Consider the following 16,394-nt stretch of genomic DNA (forward strand, 5'->3'; position numbering starts at 1 on the left):
AGGAAAACTGTGCTTCCTAAATAAAGAAACAAGATAATAATAAGTTAGTTGCTAAGGAGTAGAAAACATGAAAAATCAATGTATGATATTGATGATTTACAACGTTTTACTATTTTGTAGAATATTTTATTTGTTTGATGGCTGAACAACACTAGCACAGATTTGCAGTTATTAAGAACATATATGGGCCCGGCATGGTGGCTCACACCTGTAATCCTAACAGTTTGGGAGACTGAGGTGGGTGGATCACTTGAGCCCAGGAGTTTGAGACTAGGCTAAGCAACATGACAAAACCCCATCTCTACAAAAACTACAACAAATTAACCGAGTGTGGTGTTGCATACTTGTAGTCCCAGCTACTCAGGGGGCTGAGGAGGGAGGATCACCTGAGCCCAGGAGGTAAAGGCTGCAGTGAGCCGGGACCGAGCCACTGCACACCAGCCTGGGCCACAGGAGTGAGAGCCTGTCTCAAAAAAAAGAGAACATACAATCTTTCATAAAACCATCTACTTCTTCCTAGCACTTATCACATTTGTAAAGTAGTACTACATTTGAAATTCTGTTTTTGTTTATCTTGCCTACTATACTATAAATTAAATGGAGAAAAAAAGAAAAAAACTTGTTTGCCCTCCATTTCCACTTTATTTCCAGATCTTAACCTAGAGGAGGGGCACATGGCCCATAATTAGTAGACACCTGTTTAATGAATAAATGATCTTCACTGTATACAATGGCATGTCTCAATTTCCAAATGAGAAAGGAGTGTGATGTGACAGCTACCATCTCTGCCCCACCAAGATCCCCACATCACACATTTCCATGCATTTCTGTCCAGATTCCAACTCACAGCACTTAGAACTAACCCTATGTGAGGATCCTCTCTGGCCATAGGTGTCTGCTGCACAAATAAGGAATAAAGTGCTATGGGATAAATGTTCCCTTCTGAGAACAGCCCTCAATAACTGTATCATGAGGTTGGTGGGTAGATATCCAAGCTTCTTTGCCGTTTGGTGGTCTAATTCTGATGACTGTTCTTCATATTGGTTGGCAGAGTTTGCAGTAGGATTGAGTTCCAGTTGTCCACAGAGGAAACTTAGTGGGTCACACCTCCTTTATTGGCTTCTGCTTTTTTCTTTTCTCAGGTTCACTTCTTTTATACTGGCATGTTTTGGAATTATATCACAAAGAAACCACGAGTATTGAAATCCCTATCACAGTACTAATTCTGGAGAACTCAAATTCTCAAAATCAGATAAATTCTTAGAATTAACCAACAGAAGAAAATATTTTTTAAGAAAGGGATGTGTTATAATCTTTTACTTGCTGAAGTGTTTGTGGAAAAGCTATGTTCTTAATGATATGAATGAAATTTTAGTAGGACTGTGCAAGTTCCCACTATACACTAATAATAGGAAACAAAAATTGATGTATTCTCAAAAAAAGTCTTCCAGATCCCTAGGCTTTTAAAAAAAACTTTGAATATTGACTATTTATCTTACTAGTTTTTAAAAAGTAAAACCTAACTAGTTACTAGGTTATTCGTTTTTCTTTCTTTCTATTTTTTTGAGACGGAGTCTCGCTCTGTGGCCCAGGCTGGAGTGCAGTGATGCAATCTCGGCTCATTGCAAGCTCCGCCTCCTGGGTTCATGCCATTCTCCTGCCTCAGCCTCCCGAGTGGCTGGGAGTATAGGTGCCCGCCACCATGCCTGGCTAATTTTTTGTATTTTTGATAGAGACAGGCATTCCCCATGTTAGCCAGGATGGTCTCGATCTCTTGACCTTGAGATCCGCCCACCTTGGCCTCCCAAAGTGCTGGGATTACAGGCGTGAGCTACTGTGCCCAGCCTGTTATTCGTTTTTCTGTTCTCCACTCAATTTTTCCAGTGATCCATCTAATAACCCATACATCCATTTGTGTTTCCAGTAATGATTTCTTGAGTAACTAATGTGAATTAATACCTATATTTTTTGACTAGTCCACAGTGGCTTACTACTAATCTAAAACTAGAAATGTGCCGATTATATCATAGAGAAGCTTCACATACCAATTTTATTTCAGGCCACAAATAAATTATTTATACTTTCATTTAATGTAAATTAGTTCAAAAGTCACCTTATCCGTATTAGCATATTTCATTAGAGTATGTTCCTCTTTAAAACTACTACAGATTTTTAAAAGAATGCTGAAAAAACTATTTCCAAAAAGCATGATAAATCTCAATGTTTAAATCCATCACAAGTCAGAAGTTTCTTATTCCTCTAGTAATTTAAAATAGGCCAGAAAGAACTGTTAAAAAAAAAAAAATCAACGATTACCTTGTGATTACCTGAACTGTTTCCTAATAGATGTGACTAACTTTGCCCAGCCTTTGCTGGAAGGCAAGTGTCCTTTTGATGGAGTGCAACTTTATGAATCACATTCTTACTCCGTTGGGTTCAGAGACATTTTCATGCTGTATATCAAATTTACTAGTATTACATGTATATAGTATTCATGTAACTCACAAACTTCATTGCTAAAAAATTGATGCATGGGTTAGGATAAATATTGCCTGCAATAAATTTACAAAAGCTATTATTACTGTGTGAAATATATGAACTACCTTCTATTTCAACCTTCTATTTGTCTCCATATCATTCATTTGATCACATAGCAGATTATCTGTTTAAAATGGTTTCATCTGAATTTAAGGAAAAGGCAACACTCAGTGTACTTCATACTTACACAATGTTAAGTTTATCGAGCATTTACAATAGCACCGAGGGCACCTTCCAAATACATAGCACCAAGAGTATCAGACATTCTTTTTGCCTGTGGTTTGAAATTAGGAAAGTTAATTCATTAAGTGTTTTAAAATGTGATATTTGTGTGCATGTGAATCACTACAGAGCAATAATAATGATTAATCTTCTTAGTCCTTAATTTTTTATAAAGATAACTAAAATGCAGAAAGCAGGTGTTAAAAAATGATCGAAATAAGATTGATCTTCCATTAAACCTTAAGGATAAGTTTTTGGTTTTTATCTTTGTTTTACTTTGTTTTTAATAGAAGACTGTTAATCCAAGCTCTCAGAAGAATTAAACACAAATGATCTGGAGTAGTTTAATTATGGAAACATGTTTCTGAAGTTAAATTATGGGAAAAAGTTTCTAAGATGCAGAATATAGTAAACTGTCACCTACCCAAAAGATAGTTTTAAACTAGTTACTAGAAGATATTAACGATGATCTTGTAGCAATTTACGTTTACATTTTGAAAAGTTTTTTTATACACACGAAGTTGATAAGAACTCAAATAAGGTCTGTCCACCAGAACTTTACACTTTTTGTAAGGTAGGGTAGGGTACAGATCTTCCAAAACATTATTTACCAAGTAATAAAACAGGCAAGTGCAGACACTTTTCATGGCCTGTCTAGATGGTCGTTTTTACTCAAACAAGAGATCAAATATAAGGGTGGAGGGAGGAAATAAACAAATGAAGCATCTGTTACTTACAAGTACATAGATCTGGATTTGTTTTAGAATGTGTGGAAGGAACTAGAAAAGAGACAGATAAGGTCTGGGATTCCCAAATGTCAGTGTTTGGTGTGAGTGAGATAGAATAAGAAGTTATTTCTCGAGAAGTGAAAGAGGAAATTAAAAATGGAAAAAAAAAAGAAAAAGGGAATTTAAAAAGTTCATACAGGAAAAGAGAGACAAAAAGAAGAGAAACTTCATCAGAAAAATAAACACTAAGGCAAAAGGCAGCTGAGTACTTGAAAATCCCTTCTGGGTGTTGTAACCTGAATTTTATGCTTAATAATGATTGAAGTAGTGCACCCTACACAGTGCCAAGCAGTCAATCTACTGAAATTACCATGAAAATAATCTAGAGGGTTTGGAAGAAAATATGGACAAACAAGTTCATCTCTCAAAATGGTTCTTCCACTGTGCTTTTTTTTTTACATGCATCAACTTATTTAACAACTTTGTGAAAAATAATTATTCTGGATTTATAGATAACAAAATTAAAACTCAGATGGTTTAAATAATTTGCCCAAAGGAGCTTTATATTAAGGACTTATGTCTAACTGTAAAGTTCTTTCATCTACACTATTTGCCCATCATCCAGTCTTTGATTGGAAACACCAGCTATCAACCATTTACATCTTGTTGTTAAGGAAATGTGTGTGTGTGTGTGTGTGAGTGTGTGTGTGTATATATATATATATTCAAAATTTAAAATATATGTATTTTCAAAATTTAAAAATATTACATAAATAATATATTAACTAGGCAAAATATTTCACATGATGTAATAAAATCTCAGATCCTAAGGCTCTAGGTGGATTGTCTGCTTCGAAACGTAGCTATTCATAGCATATAGCCACAAACAGATTTTCATATGCTAATCAAAAGCTGTAAACGTGTTTGTTGCTGATTGCAGGATTCAAGGAGAAAGGCTGTAGGATGATGCAGGACTCATGGACTAGTGATCAGGCATCACTAGTGAAGCATAGCATGTCACAGAGCTTAAGAATGACTGCATCCTTCTGTGATCCACAGAGGCAAGTAGAGAGGATTGGCGAGGCTGCTCATGGCCTCTGCATGGATAGCTGAGATCCTTTTCTAATGACCTTCTTGGGAGAAGGCTAGGATGACCACCACCAGGAGTAAAATGCAATACTCCTGTAGCACACTGCTCCTCAACCACACCATTTCAGAGAGACTCTTGAGAGACAACTGCTAGATGAGGGGATCTCACTATAGTCTCTCTCAAAAGTGTAAAGCAAGAGTAGACTCTTACTCATAAAAAGGCAAATACTTCACTCTGGGTGAAAGAAAACAGAAAATTGGAGCTCAGTAGACAACAATCACAGGAAGGAGAACACAGCTTGCCAAATCCTTGAGACAATAGCAAACCCAGGACATACTCCAAACCCAGAGACCAGGTTCTTAAGAATTATAGATGAAACTTTATTGCAATGCAAAAAATGAATTTTGAAATGTCAGAGTGCAGATTGATTTTCAGAAATACATTGAAGGCAACCTCAAATCCTGTCTTTAGTGTAAAATTGCTTCATTCACTCCTATGTACATATAAAATATGTAGTTTAGAAATAAAGAATTTGGTGGTCACATTTCTAACATAAATTAAGTGGCACCTCTCCCAAACCAATTATAATATTTTGAATGTCTATCATTAGAAGACAAAATTTTTTTAAAAAATATTTTCTTAATATCACTACCAAAGTATGTTTGCAGTGGCAAATCCATACAGGTCTGCAGCAACTTAATTCCTGCCTCCTCAAAGGAAAGAATTTGTTCAAGGGGCATAAGGCAGAGTGAGAAACCAAGGCAAGCTTTAGTGAGCAAGAGTGGGTTGTCAGGCTGTCCGCAAGCTCAGTGGCCTCCAGCACTTGGGAGGGGCTGCATGTGTACTGTGTTTACTGAAGTTTTGCGCATGCTCATTTGAGGTGATTTTCCCTTACCAGCGAGTGTTCCTAGTGGAAGGGCATATACCAGTCAAACTCGCCATTTTGCCTCGTAATGCACATGCTTTAGCCCACTCGCCCAACTCCTGATATGTTATCGTGAAATGTAAGTATTCCCACGAAGCAGCACCTATTAAAAGTTAATTTAGAGATGTTTTTGACATTTTATCCTGACAGAAGACCAAAGAATATTTCTTAAGATTATCTAAGAATAGGAGTAAGTAAAGTCTGAAAGCTTTGTCTGTGCTGTGGGGAGGAAGGCTGGCAGACATTATTTCATCAGAATATACGTAAACACTGAAAACAAACTGCCAGAGAATTCTGAAGGCTGGCTTTTAAGGTCCTATTCATAAAGAATGTGGAGGCTGGAAAATGGTCTTAACTAACCAAGATTTGATTTATAGCTGTGACAAATAGACTTACATGACCCAGCCAGATACGAAGATAATAGAAAACTCAAGGGTAAAAGTAAATGCACATTTTAAGGGAGAAAAAAGATCTTGGTGTTTAAAGGGTATGACTGAAAAGACTTCAGGTTATCCAGAGTTTTCATAAACACTGAAAACAAACTGCCAGAGAATTCTGAAGGCTGGATTTGTTGGTTTGGATTCATAACGGAAACCCCAGCTTCTTCAAAGGTGCCTGTGCAGTAGATGGTTTTTTTTTTTTCTCTCAACAACCGTGTCTTTTTTTTTTTTTTTTTCTTGAGACAGAGTCTCACTCTGTCGCCCAGGCTGGAGTGCAGTGGCGCGATCTCGGCTCACTGCAAGCTCCGCCTCCCGGGTTCACGCCGCCATTCTCCTGCTCAGCCTCCTGAGTAGCTGGGACTACAGGCGCCCGCCACTACGCCCAGCTAACTTTTTTTTTTTTTTTTTTTTTGTATTTTTAGTAGAGACGGGGTTTCACCTTGTTAGCCAGGATGGTCTCCATCTCCTGACCTCGAGATCCACCCGCCTAGGCCTTCCAAAGTGCTGGGATTATAGGCGTCAGCCACCGCTCACGGCCACCAATTTTATCTTTCAATCTAAACTGAGTGATGTCCAGCTGCCATGGGTATTGATAGGTAAGTCAATAAAAGCGCAAATATGACATGTACAGAAAGAAAGCTTAGTCATCCCCAAGTTTTTCATATTTCAGAGAACAATGGCAATATTTTGTTTGTTTTTGAATTGGTTTTCTTATGCTGTTTTGAAATTTTACAAAGAATGAGTCACATTGATTACTCCTCTTAGAATATATTGAGTTCACTGAACATAAATTAGAAACTCAGAACTCATATAACATCTTGAAGCATTGATGGTCCTGAAGGTCAGTAGGGGAGAAGAAAAGATGAATGGCTGGGCAATGAGTGTAGGAAGCAAATAATTTAGTGTTTATGCCATACCCTTAAGTTAGCCTAAGGACAAGGTGCAGGGAATTCAAGATCTCTTCCTCCCCAGATGAAAGGGTAGAATATATGTGATAAAAAAGATATGCTCCCAGGTTAAGCAATATGAACATTACTGAAAATCGTTTCCTGACAACAAACATATTATAGATGACGATTTTATAGTAAAATCTCATTATATTTTCTATTATGATTTTATGCTAGTTCTAAACAAATTTATAGTATTTAAACCAAAGGAAAAAATGCCTATGCCAAAATAATTGCATTCAGATACCAAAAAATCCCCAGTGTTGTCAATATTTGTTAAAATTCTATTCAGTTAATATTGATAAATAAATGTAAAACGACATTTACTTTGGCCTTAGTAAAGATATTCAAACATCTTTTAAGAGACTACTCATGTCTCTGTGAATGCAGACAGATAAAGGGCTACCAAAGACGAAAACCACCTAATTCACCACAGCTCATTGGCACAGAAAATAACAGAACTTGGAGATTCTGGGCACAGAGCAAATACCAATTAACAAAATCATGTAAGAGACAGAGACCAAACATTTTAGGGCAGAGATAATTTGGCTATGGTATTATTTCCTAGATTTGAGTGTATGCTCTTATAACATAATGAGTATAATAATACTTTTAAAAAATATTTGTTCTCCTGATTCTAAATGCATCAACATTCATTTAAATAGTTGGAAGCTGTCTAATGGTTCAGAAAAAATATTTATTTAGCCAGTTTTATGTTCAAATCATCATTCATAATCAGGCTATAGCCCCAAATTTTCCACAGAATAAATAACTATTTAACTATAGGAAAATCAGAAAAACCTAAATGTGACTTCATTTTATTATATGGAAAAAAAGCTTATAATAATTCTTTTACATGAAGAGTTGCATTGAGATAAATTGAAGTATTAGAAGATCCATGCTAAGAAACTCCATTGGGCATCCCTTTGGTAAATCACTCAGCAAAGTTTGGCAACATCTCTTATGTGAAATTTGCGATGGCATTTGTTAAAAATGTTTATAATTATTTATAGTCTCCAAGAGCTGTGTTTCAATGGTTAATTAGCAAAGGATAAACAAGTTTTAAACCTAAAAATAACAATGCAGATAGGGCCATTATTTTGCTATTGAGTCTGTATGGGAACATATCATAGAATACCAGATATACAAATATGTCAGAGGTAGGTTTTTGCTCTTCCTTTAAAGATGGCATAGTCAAATTGAACCATGACTTCACAATCCACACATTTCACTTCACAACTTTTGTAAATGTCAAATATTTCCAGCACTTATATTCTTTTCACTTATGTTTTCCTAACTCCAGATAGCAAGAATTTGTTCTCACAAGATAGCAAGAATTTGTAATTGAGAAAGTGCTGTGTCTGGAGGTTAAATAATATCATATTATTTTTTAAAATATGCACCTTTCTTGCTTTAATTTTATTTTATTATTTGTGGTGTTGCATTATATTCACAAGAGCTGACAAATAGTTATGTGTAGGCACCTCTATGACTACCTTCAATGATCCTTGCCTCGTAATCCTTTCTCCTTGAGTATGGGCTGGATTTATTAACTCACTTCTAATGAATGGAATGTGCCAGAAGTTTGGGATGCTCCTAATGAGATTAGGTTACACAGAGACTATACTTCTTAGTGCCTTTTTAATTTCTCACACACACTTTCTTCAGGGGAAGCCAACTGCCATATTCTGAGCTGTCCTATAGACAGGCCCTCGTGCCAAGGACTGTAAGAGGCTTTTATCCAATAGCCAGAGAGAAAAAGAGGCCCTGTCTAACAGTTCACAAGAACTCAATATTAAAAAATCATATAAGTAAGTCCTGGAGATGGATCCTGTCCTAGCCAAGTGTTCAGGAGAGACTGTAGCCCTGGCTGCAAGCTTAACCACAACCCTGTATGAGAACTTGAGACACAGATATTCAGTCAGCTAAGGTTCCTGATGCACAGAAACTATGATATTATAAATGTCTTTTACTTTAAGCTGCAAAATGTTAGGGTAATATGCCATGCAGAAAGAGATAAATGATACAAATTACTTGCATAATGCTAGTTTTCGTCTTTCCCAGCGATGACACATAAACTTGCATACCTCCTGAGACCTGACACCACCTTCATAGCCTGAGTTCTCAAAAACTTTAAAATATATTTAACATATATGAACACAGATTTAAAAACAAAAAACAGAAGAAATATCAAACTAATAGTTTATAATTTTAATAAGAATCAAAATTCCTGATAGAAATGGACCTGTCAGTATTTTGGCAATACAGTGTTTCCATATAAATAATGAAAGCTTAAAATCATATTGATTTCCAATTTTCAATCTCAAAAAAAGACACTTTACTTTTTGATTCCTTCAATTTCAAAATTTAAATAATAAATACTTAGAGCAAATCCTGGAGACTAATAATGCATTCTGTCTCAAAAGGAGAAAAACAAAACAAAACAAAAATACCTATTTCAAAACAATGAATTAAAATAAAATGTATCAACTAAAATAATTTTTTGTATTATCTTGAATGAAACCTCGTAAATGCTGGTAAGTTAAAAGCATTCTCTGTGTCCACATTAGCCATCTGGTTTTATATGCTTTAAGAAGTAATTATACTGGTACTGAAAAATAAGAGACTAGAAAGTTAAATAACCAATAAAGAGAAGTGATTGAAAAAGGAAAAATAATTAAAAAAAAAACTACATGATTACTTTTGACTGGCTTTTAAGGTCCTATTCATAGGGAATGTGGAGGCTGGAAAATGGTCTTAACTAATCAAGGTTTGATTTATAGCTATGACAAATAGACTTACATGACCCAGCCAGATACGAAGATAACAGAAAACTCAAGGGTAAAAGTAAATGCACATTTCAAGGCAGAAAGAAGATCTTGATGTTTAAAGGGTATGACTGAAAAGACTTCATGTTATCCGGAGCCTAGGAGCAAACAAATACTTAGCTAATGCTGCTAAAGAGGATAGCCCACAGGGAGGAAAAAAAAAAAAACAGGCAGGAGAATGACTATTTACTCAGATATCTGTGATGTATGACCCATTCAATTCATTGCTTATTTTGAGTCTGATGGCCATGAATCCTAGTCCACAAGCTAGGGGATAAAAGAAATTTTAAATTATAATTTTTTATTTAATCTAATAAAACTTCACTTTGAACTGCAGTTTTGTATGCTTGCTGGAAAACTTAATATTACTCATTATTTGATCTCCTTTGCCCCCCCGAGGCCTGTGTAATAATTCAGAAGGTACTGCTTCGGTGAGGCAATTAAAGCACAAAATTTTTGATGGATTACATTATCCCTGAAGCTTAATGTCCAGTATTCCTGGATGCATTATGTAACCATTCCCTCTCTGAGATCTTACTGCCCTCTGAGGATGCAAATACCCAGCAGGGCATGAGTCAATTATAGCAGCAAAACCATCTGATCTCAATAATCTTTCGAGAAAAAACATTTAAGGCAGAAAACCATCCTCTCAGCTGCTATTCTAAAAGGTGTACCTAATGTTAAATGACGAGTTACTGAGTGCAGCACACCAACATAGCACATGTATACATATGTAACTAACCTGCACGTTGTGCACATGTACCCTAAAACTTAAAGTATAATAAAAAAAGGTGTTCCAAAAAAAAAACCTCATTTTTTTTTGTGACTAATATCCCAGAAAATGAGAATTTAAGAAGAAAAATGTACGAAGGTAGTTTGTACAAAAGCTTTAAACCTTGAAACATTAACACTTGTGAGGTATGAGAGAATCAGAGTCCTGGCTGCTTATTATAAGAAGGTGTAGAGAGAGGGAAAAAAAAAACTACCACAGAGAAGAAAACATAAATTACCATCAAAGTAAACATTTATACTACATTTTTAAAAGACTGTAATAGGTGTGATGAGTACTAGAAAGATGAAATAGACACAATCTTTGGCATGAATAAACTTAAAATATAGATAGAAAGGTAGAGTATTAACACAATTTATAAAATTTAAAAAATACATCTTGAAAAACCTTATAAAATAGTAGTACAAGCAATTAGAACAGGAATCTTTTAGGGCCTTAAAGAATAGATGGAATTTTTACAAATAAGATAGCTAGGGTTGTAGTTACATTAAGTAACTTAGAAAGAGGAAACGGAGGCAGAGAGTAAGGGTATCCAAAGTGTGTCTAAAAATGTATGTAAGATAGATATTTACTCAGTAAGAGAACTGGTCCACTTATTTACATTTGTCTTGGCATGGGTGTCCTAGGAAATATGATATGAGAAAAATATCATACGTTAATATTTGATGAAGAGGTGCAAACCCAAGAATGCAGTATTGGTTTAAAAAGGTAATGAGACTGAGAAAGGAGAAAAATTTTGGAGGTGCATATTGAATTAGCTACCATTTTTTATCTTGTATAATTTACTACTCGGCTTCTCAGAAATCTTATCTGGGAAACTATATTAATTTCTGGAAATTCCTCCACATGAAGAAAGAAGAAATCATTTATCACTTGCTTCCAGTATTACATTGATCAAAGGCTTTTCCCTATAAGGTATTAACCTGCACTTCTGGTTGCACACACACGAGCACAATGCAAATTTGATGGCATCTTAGGACTCTGTGCCGAAGACAAAACCTAGCATTGCAGCTGAATGGTATAGAGCATGGGCAAGAGACAAAATGTGATAGTTGTGCACATGGGAGCCCATTCTCTATGGTAGCAAGGATGACACAATATGCTGTGTCCCAGTGCAAGAGAACTTGAAGTGGTATCTAAGAGTAAGTGATGTAGTCTACACTGACAAGACCAAATTATTCTTACCCTCTTCCAATATCCAGTTCTACAACATGGGCCTCTGCTTTTGTGAAAACCCAGTCTATACCACTTTTCTGAAACCCTAAATGCAAATACATTTAATCTCAGAGTCTCTTTCCATAAGTTATAGTTCCCACTGCTGTAGCCAATTTTATTAGTTTGTTCTCATACTGCTAATAATAAAGTCATACACAAGACTGGGTAATTTATAAACGAACAAGGTTTAATTGACTCACAGTTCAGCATGGCCGGGGAGGCCTTAGGAAACTTACAATTATGGCAGAAGGGGAAGCAAACGCGTCCTTCTTCACATGGCATCAGGAGGGAGAAAAATGAGAGCTGAGCAAGGGGGAAAACCCCTTATAAAACCATCAACTTTCGTGAGAACTTACTATCATGAGAGTAGCATGGGATAAACCGCCTACATGATTCAATTACCTCCCACTAGGTCCCTCCCACCACATGTGTGATTATGGGAACTATAATTCAGGGTGAGATTTAGGTGGTGACACAGCCAAACCATACTATTCTGCCTCTGACGCCTCCCAAATTTCATGTCCTTATATTTTAAAACACAAGTATGCCTTTCCAACAGTCCCCCAAAGTTTCAAATCATTCTAGCATTAACCCAAATGTCTAAGTCCAAGGTCTCATCTGAGACAAGGCAAGTCCCTTCAGGCTATGAGCCTGCAAAAGTAAAAGCAAGTTAGTTATATACTTCCTAGATACAATGAGGGTACAGGCATTGGGCAAATACACCCACTCCAAATGTGAGAAATTGCCCAAAACAAAGGGCCTAGAGTACCCATGCAAGTCTGAAATCCAGTAGGGCAGATATTAAACCTTAAAGTTCCAAAATGATTTCGTTTGACATCATGTCTCACATCCATGTTCCTTAATAGCTATTCCATCATTTTTCTCCTCAACCATCTGTTCTAGAACTCCTTTACCCTCATTCAGCACTTCAGTTGGTCCAGGTTGCTTGCCTGGTAGGGGCAAACCAGGCCTTTATCCCTTAATTGTTTTGGTTAGTTTAAATTCGGTGCAACTGCCCATTCACAGTTACTACCAGTATTGAAAAAACAAGATTTGGGGCTAGACATGGTGGCTCATGCCTGTAATCCCAGCACTTTGGGAGGCCGAGGTGGGTGGATCATGAGGTCAAGAGATCGAGACCATCCTGGCCAACATGGTGAAACCCCATCTCTACTAAAAATACAAAAATTAGCCAAGGGTGGTGGCATTTGCCTGTAGTCCCAGCTACTCGGGAGGCTGAAGCAGGAGAATTGCTTGAACCTGGGAGGCGGAGGTTGCAGTGAGCAGAGATCCCACCACTGCACTCCAGCCTGGGCAACAGAATGAGACTCCATCTCAAAAACAACAACAACAACAACAAAAAGATTTGCCACAGTGAATGTCACAGGTTTTAGGCATACTCCTCCCTAACTCATTTGTATCAGCATCCCCAGCCTCTGATGGTAATCAGTGTCTGTTGTCACTGATAGTATACTAACTCCTTTCCATGCCTGTTGATCCACAAGAATAACAAGCCAAAGTGTCTGAATGACAGTCACAGATTCCTGTTCATTGTAACACTTCTTGTTTTACTTGACAATGTGAACCCTCCAGCCCCAAACTCAAGAAGAAAAATCTCTAAGAAGACCTAATATTGGATCTCTAAGGGGACCTAATATTGGTGGGGCATGCCTGTAATCCCAGTTACTTAGGAGGCTGAGGCAGAAGAATGGCTTGAACCCAGGAGGCCGAGGTTGCAGTGAGCCAAGATTGTGCCACTGCACTCCAGCCTGGTGACAGCTCTCTTTCTCTCTCTCTCCATATATATATATATATATGAAGAAAAAGAAGCATACAATTGGCAAGTAGGCTACTGAGAATGAGTGACAGGGGCTGACCTTTTGTTTCCAGACATGGATATTCCACATATTAGAGACAAAGTAACCTATATTAGCATCTGACCAAAGCATATATGCCTCCCAGGGGATAATGGCTCAATCCCACATAAATTGATCCCAAAGCTGGAAACTTAGTTAGGCCTTTCATAGGCCATCCCACCATTATATCTGTGTAGCACTGTCTGTGTGACAGGGTATATGGTATTAGCAAGATGCTCTTTGTGTCAAGATGATCAAGGTTGACAGTGACCTGGACGAACATTGATATAGCTTAGGCAAGAAAGTGATAAAGCATAGCTGTTCTTCTCTCATAAAAGCAAATTGATTTTGATCCTATTTACTAATGGGGTTTGAAAAAAATGCATTCTCTAGATGAAAAGCTGCATAACAGTCTCCAGAGACTGTATGAATCTGTTCCAATAAAGATGCCACATTGGCAAAACAAATGGAATTGATTCTGCCACTTGGTCAAATTTAAGATAATGCAGAATAATCTACTATACTCCATCTTTTCCCCTCAGGAATCACAAACATAAGATAAAAGCAGATACAGTGGGACAATAAACCCTATCTCCTTTATGTATTTGAGGGTGTTGATCATCTCTAATATTTTACCAAGGATATATAGCATGACTTCTGATTTACAGTCATAGCTGACAGAGCAACAGGAGAAATTCTCAAGAACTACCACTTGTTCTTTGCTACCAAAAAAGTTCTTACACTACAAATTAGGGAAACTTGTAAGTGTACTGCCAGCTGTTTGGTGTAACCATCCTAATTTTGTTGTCAAGTATGAGGAATAACCTAAGGGTTTATCTATGACCCTTACGCTATTCTATGACTGTGAGATCAACTTGAATCAAGATTTCATTGATCACTGGTTCTTTATGAAATTACTCTAACTGAAGGATCATGATGACATGTTAGATTATAAGTGTCAGATCACACCCTGTATCCAACAATCCTCATCATAACTTTTATGTTGGCAAATTACTGCAGGTATTTTTAGGAAAAGGATTTGAGGAATGCTCATTTTATATTCTTTCAGTGACATTGCAGAATCTATGCTCAAGTGACACAACATTCCCTTTAACTGGTGAGCTCAAGGTCTAAAACTAGCTAAGATTAGAATATCAGTAGAAAACCATGGCTTTTCATGTTTGCAGTTGATTCTGTTTGCATTCTATTAATTTTTTTAATTATACAAAGAATCAATAGGATAATCAAATAAAAGGAATACCATTACCATTTCAATAAAAAAGAAATCACAATAGAATTTGAAGATTCACACTATACCAGATAAAAGTGATTTATGTAAAACATTATCTTACCAAAGGAATCATCAAACATCTGATGAAAATTCTCATGAGTTTTATGTGGAATATATCTTGGATAACTTTGAAATTTAAGGGAAGAAAATAATTAACTGGGGATAATATTTCAATTATTTTCTAATAGTTGAAGCATTTTGCCCTTGGGCAAAATGGATGATAAAGGAATTGAACAACTACATAATATATTGATATCCAAGAGAAAAATTTTATTGTTTCTTTAGCAAAAATATCTCACCTCATAAGAAAACCAAATCAAACCAAACCACACATGTAATTTATTAAAATCATCAATTAAATCAAATTTGTATTTGAACAAGAGAGAGGCCAATGCTCTATTACAAGTGAAACAGATAATTGGGAAGGTAAGTAAGCAAGCATGTATAAGAAAATGTTTCTCAGAAGTGATATCATGGGGATGTTGACAGAAGAGCAATCGTGTTTCGTTTGTTTGCCTACGATGATTTGTATAATACTGCTCCTAATTAAAATAACAAAGTATTCTGGAAATTCTGACATAGAGACACGATTATGATTTAATAGATATCATTGCAATGTTATGAATTGAGAGTAATGATTAAAAGAAAGACATTTTTCAAAATAATGTATATAGTTGAGAAGTGGTAATTTGGCAACGGTGCATGACAGTGAAAGAATGCCTACATGATAACGCATGAACTTTGGTAGGAAAGAAGTGGCTGAAGGTATTCTGGTCAGAAATAAAGGTGGGGTAAACATAAATAATGTTGGTATGTGCCACACATTTTCTTGCTGAAAGAAATTGTACTTTCCAATCTAATGAAAAATAACATATAAAATAAAGTATTTTCTTAAAATATGTCATTTATTTTAGAAATAATTTGTTGAATATTTATAAAGTCCTACTATGTACCAGGAGTTTCTCCTATAGTGTTGATTAGAGTGCAATGTTTGCTCTTTGGTTTCTTATTGTAATGGAGGGAAGAAGACCTGTAAACATGTAAGTACTAAAGTATTATGCTAAGATATTACAGAAATACAGAAGACAGACTTTGTAGAAGTGCTGGATTCAGTCATGTATGTCAGCTATTCAGAGATACCTTAGCAAATTAGGGTTAAAATATCCACCGAGAAAACTGAAGTTAAGAAAACAATAGTATAGAATAAACGGTTGGAGCAAGTGGGCTTTCTTATGAAGAAACAGAAAAATGATAGTTTCACTGACAAAGTTCATATGGAGAAACTTTTAGTAAAAGAGTTATTAATCCAAGTTCTTTAGAGAATGTAAAACAGTAGTTAGATATCATTCATTTAGAAACAAATGCCAGACATTTTGAAAAATCTAAAATACCAATTACAATAAATTGCATACTTATTGTATAACTCATTATCATAGAGTGAGTTTTAAGTAGGCTTCCAAAAAGATAAAAAACTTCATGTTAAGTATTCAAGATTACTTTTAGTAATTATCTCTGATTAGTTTG

The 16,394-nt window shown here is 36.0% G+C and overlaps 1 long non-coding RNA gene across 1 annotated transcript in view; it reads left to right on the plus strand.

Moving 5' to 3' along the window:
* The first annotated feature begins 5,486 nt into the window (after positions 1-5,486).
* The window catches only part of LOC134732602 (uncharacterized), a 28,267-nt gene continuing 17,359 nt past the window's right edge, over positions 5,487-16,394 (plus strand). Inside the window, exons 1-2 of the long non-coding RNA XR_010115912.1 lie at positions 5,487-5,582; positions 6,369-6,539. This is a non-coding gene — a long non-coding RNA (uncharacterized lncRNA). The remainder of the gene's footprint in view (positions 5,583-6,368; positions 6,540-16,394) is intronic.

The sequence above is a fragment of the Symphalangus syndactylus genome, chromosome 15, assembly GCF_028878055.3.
Source record: "Symphalangus syndactylus isolate Jambi chromosome 15, NHGRI_mSymSyn1-v2.1_pri, whole genome shotgun sequence".
Classification (NCBI taxonomy): domain Eukaryota; kingdom Metazoa; phylum Chordata; class Mammalia; order Primates; family Hylobatidae; genus Symphalangus; species Symphalangus syndactylus.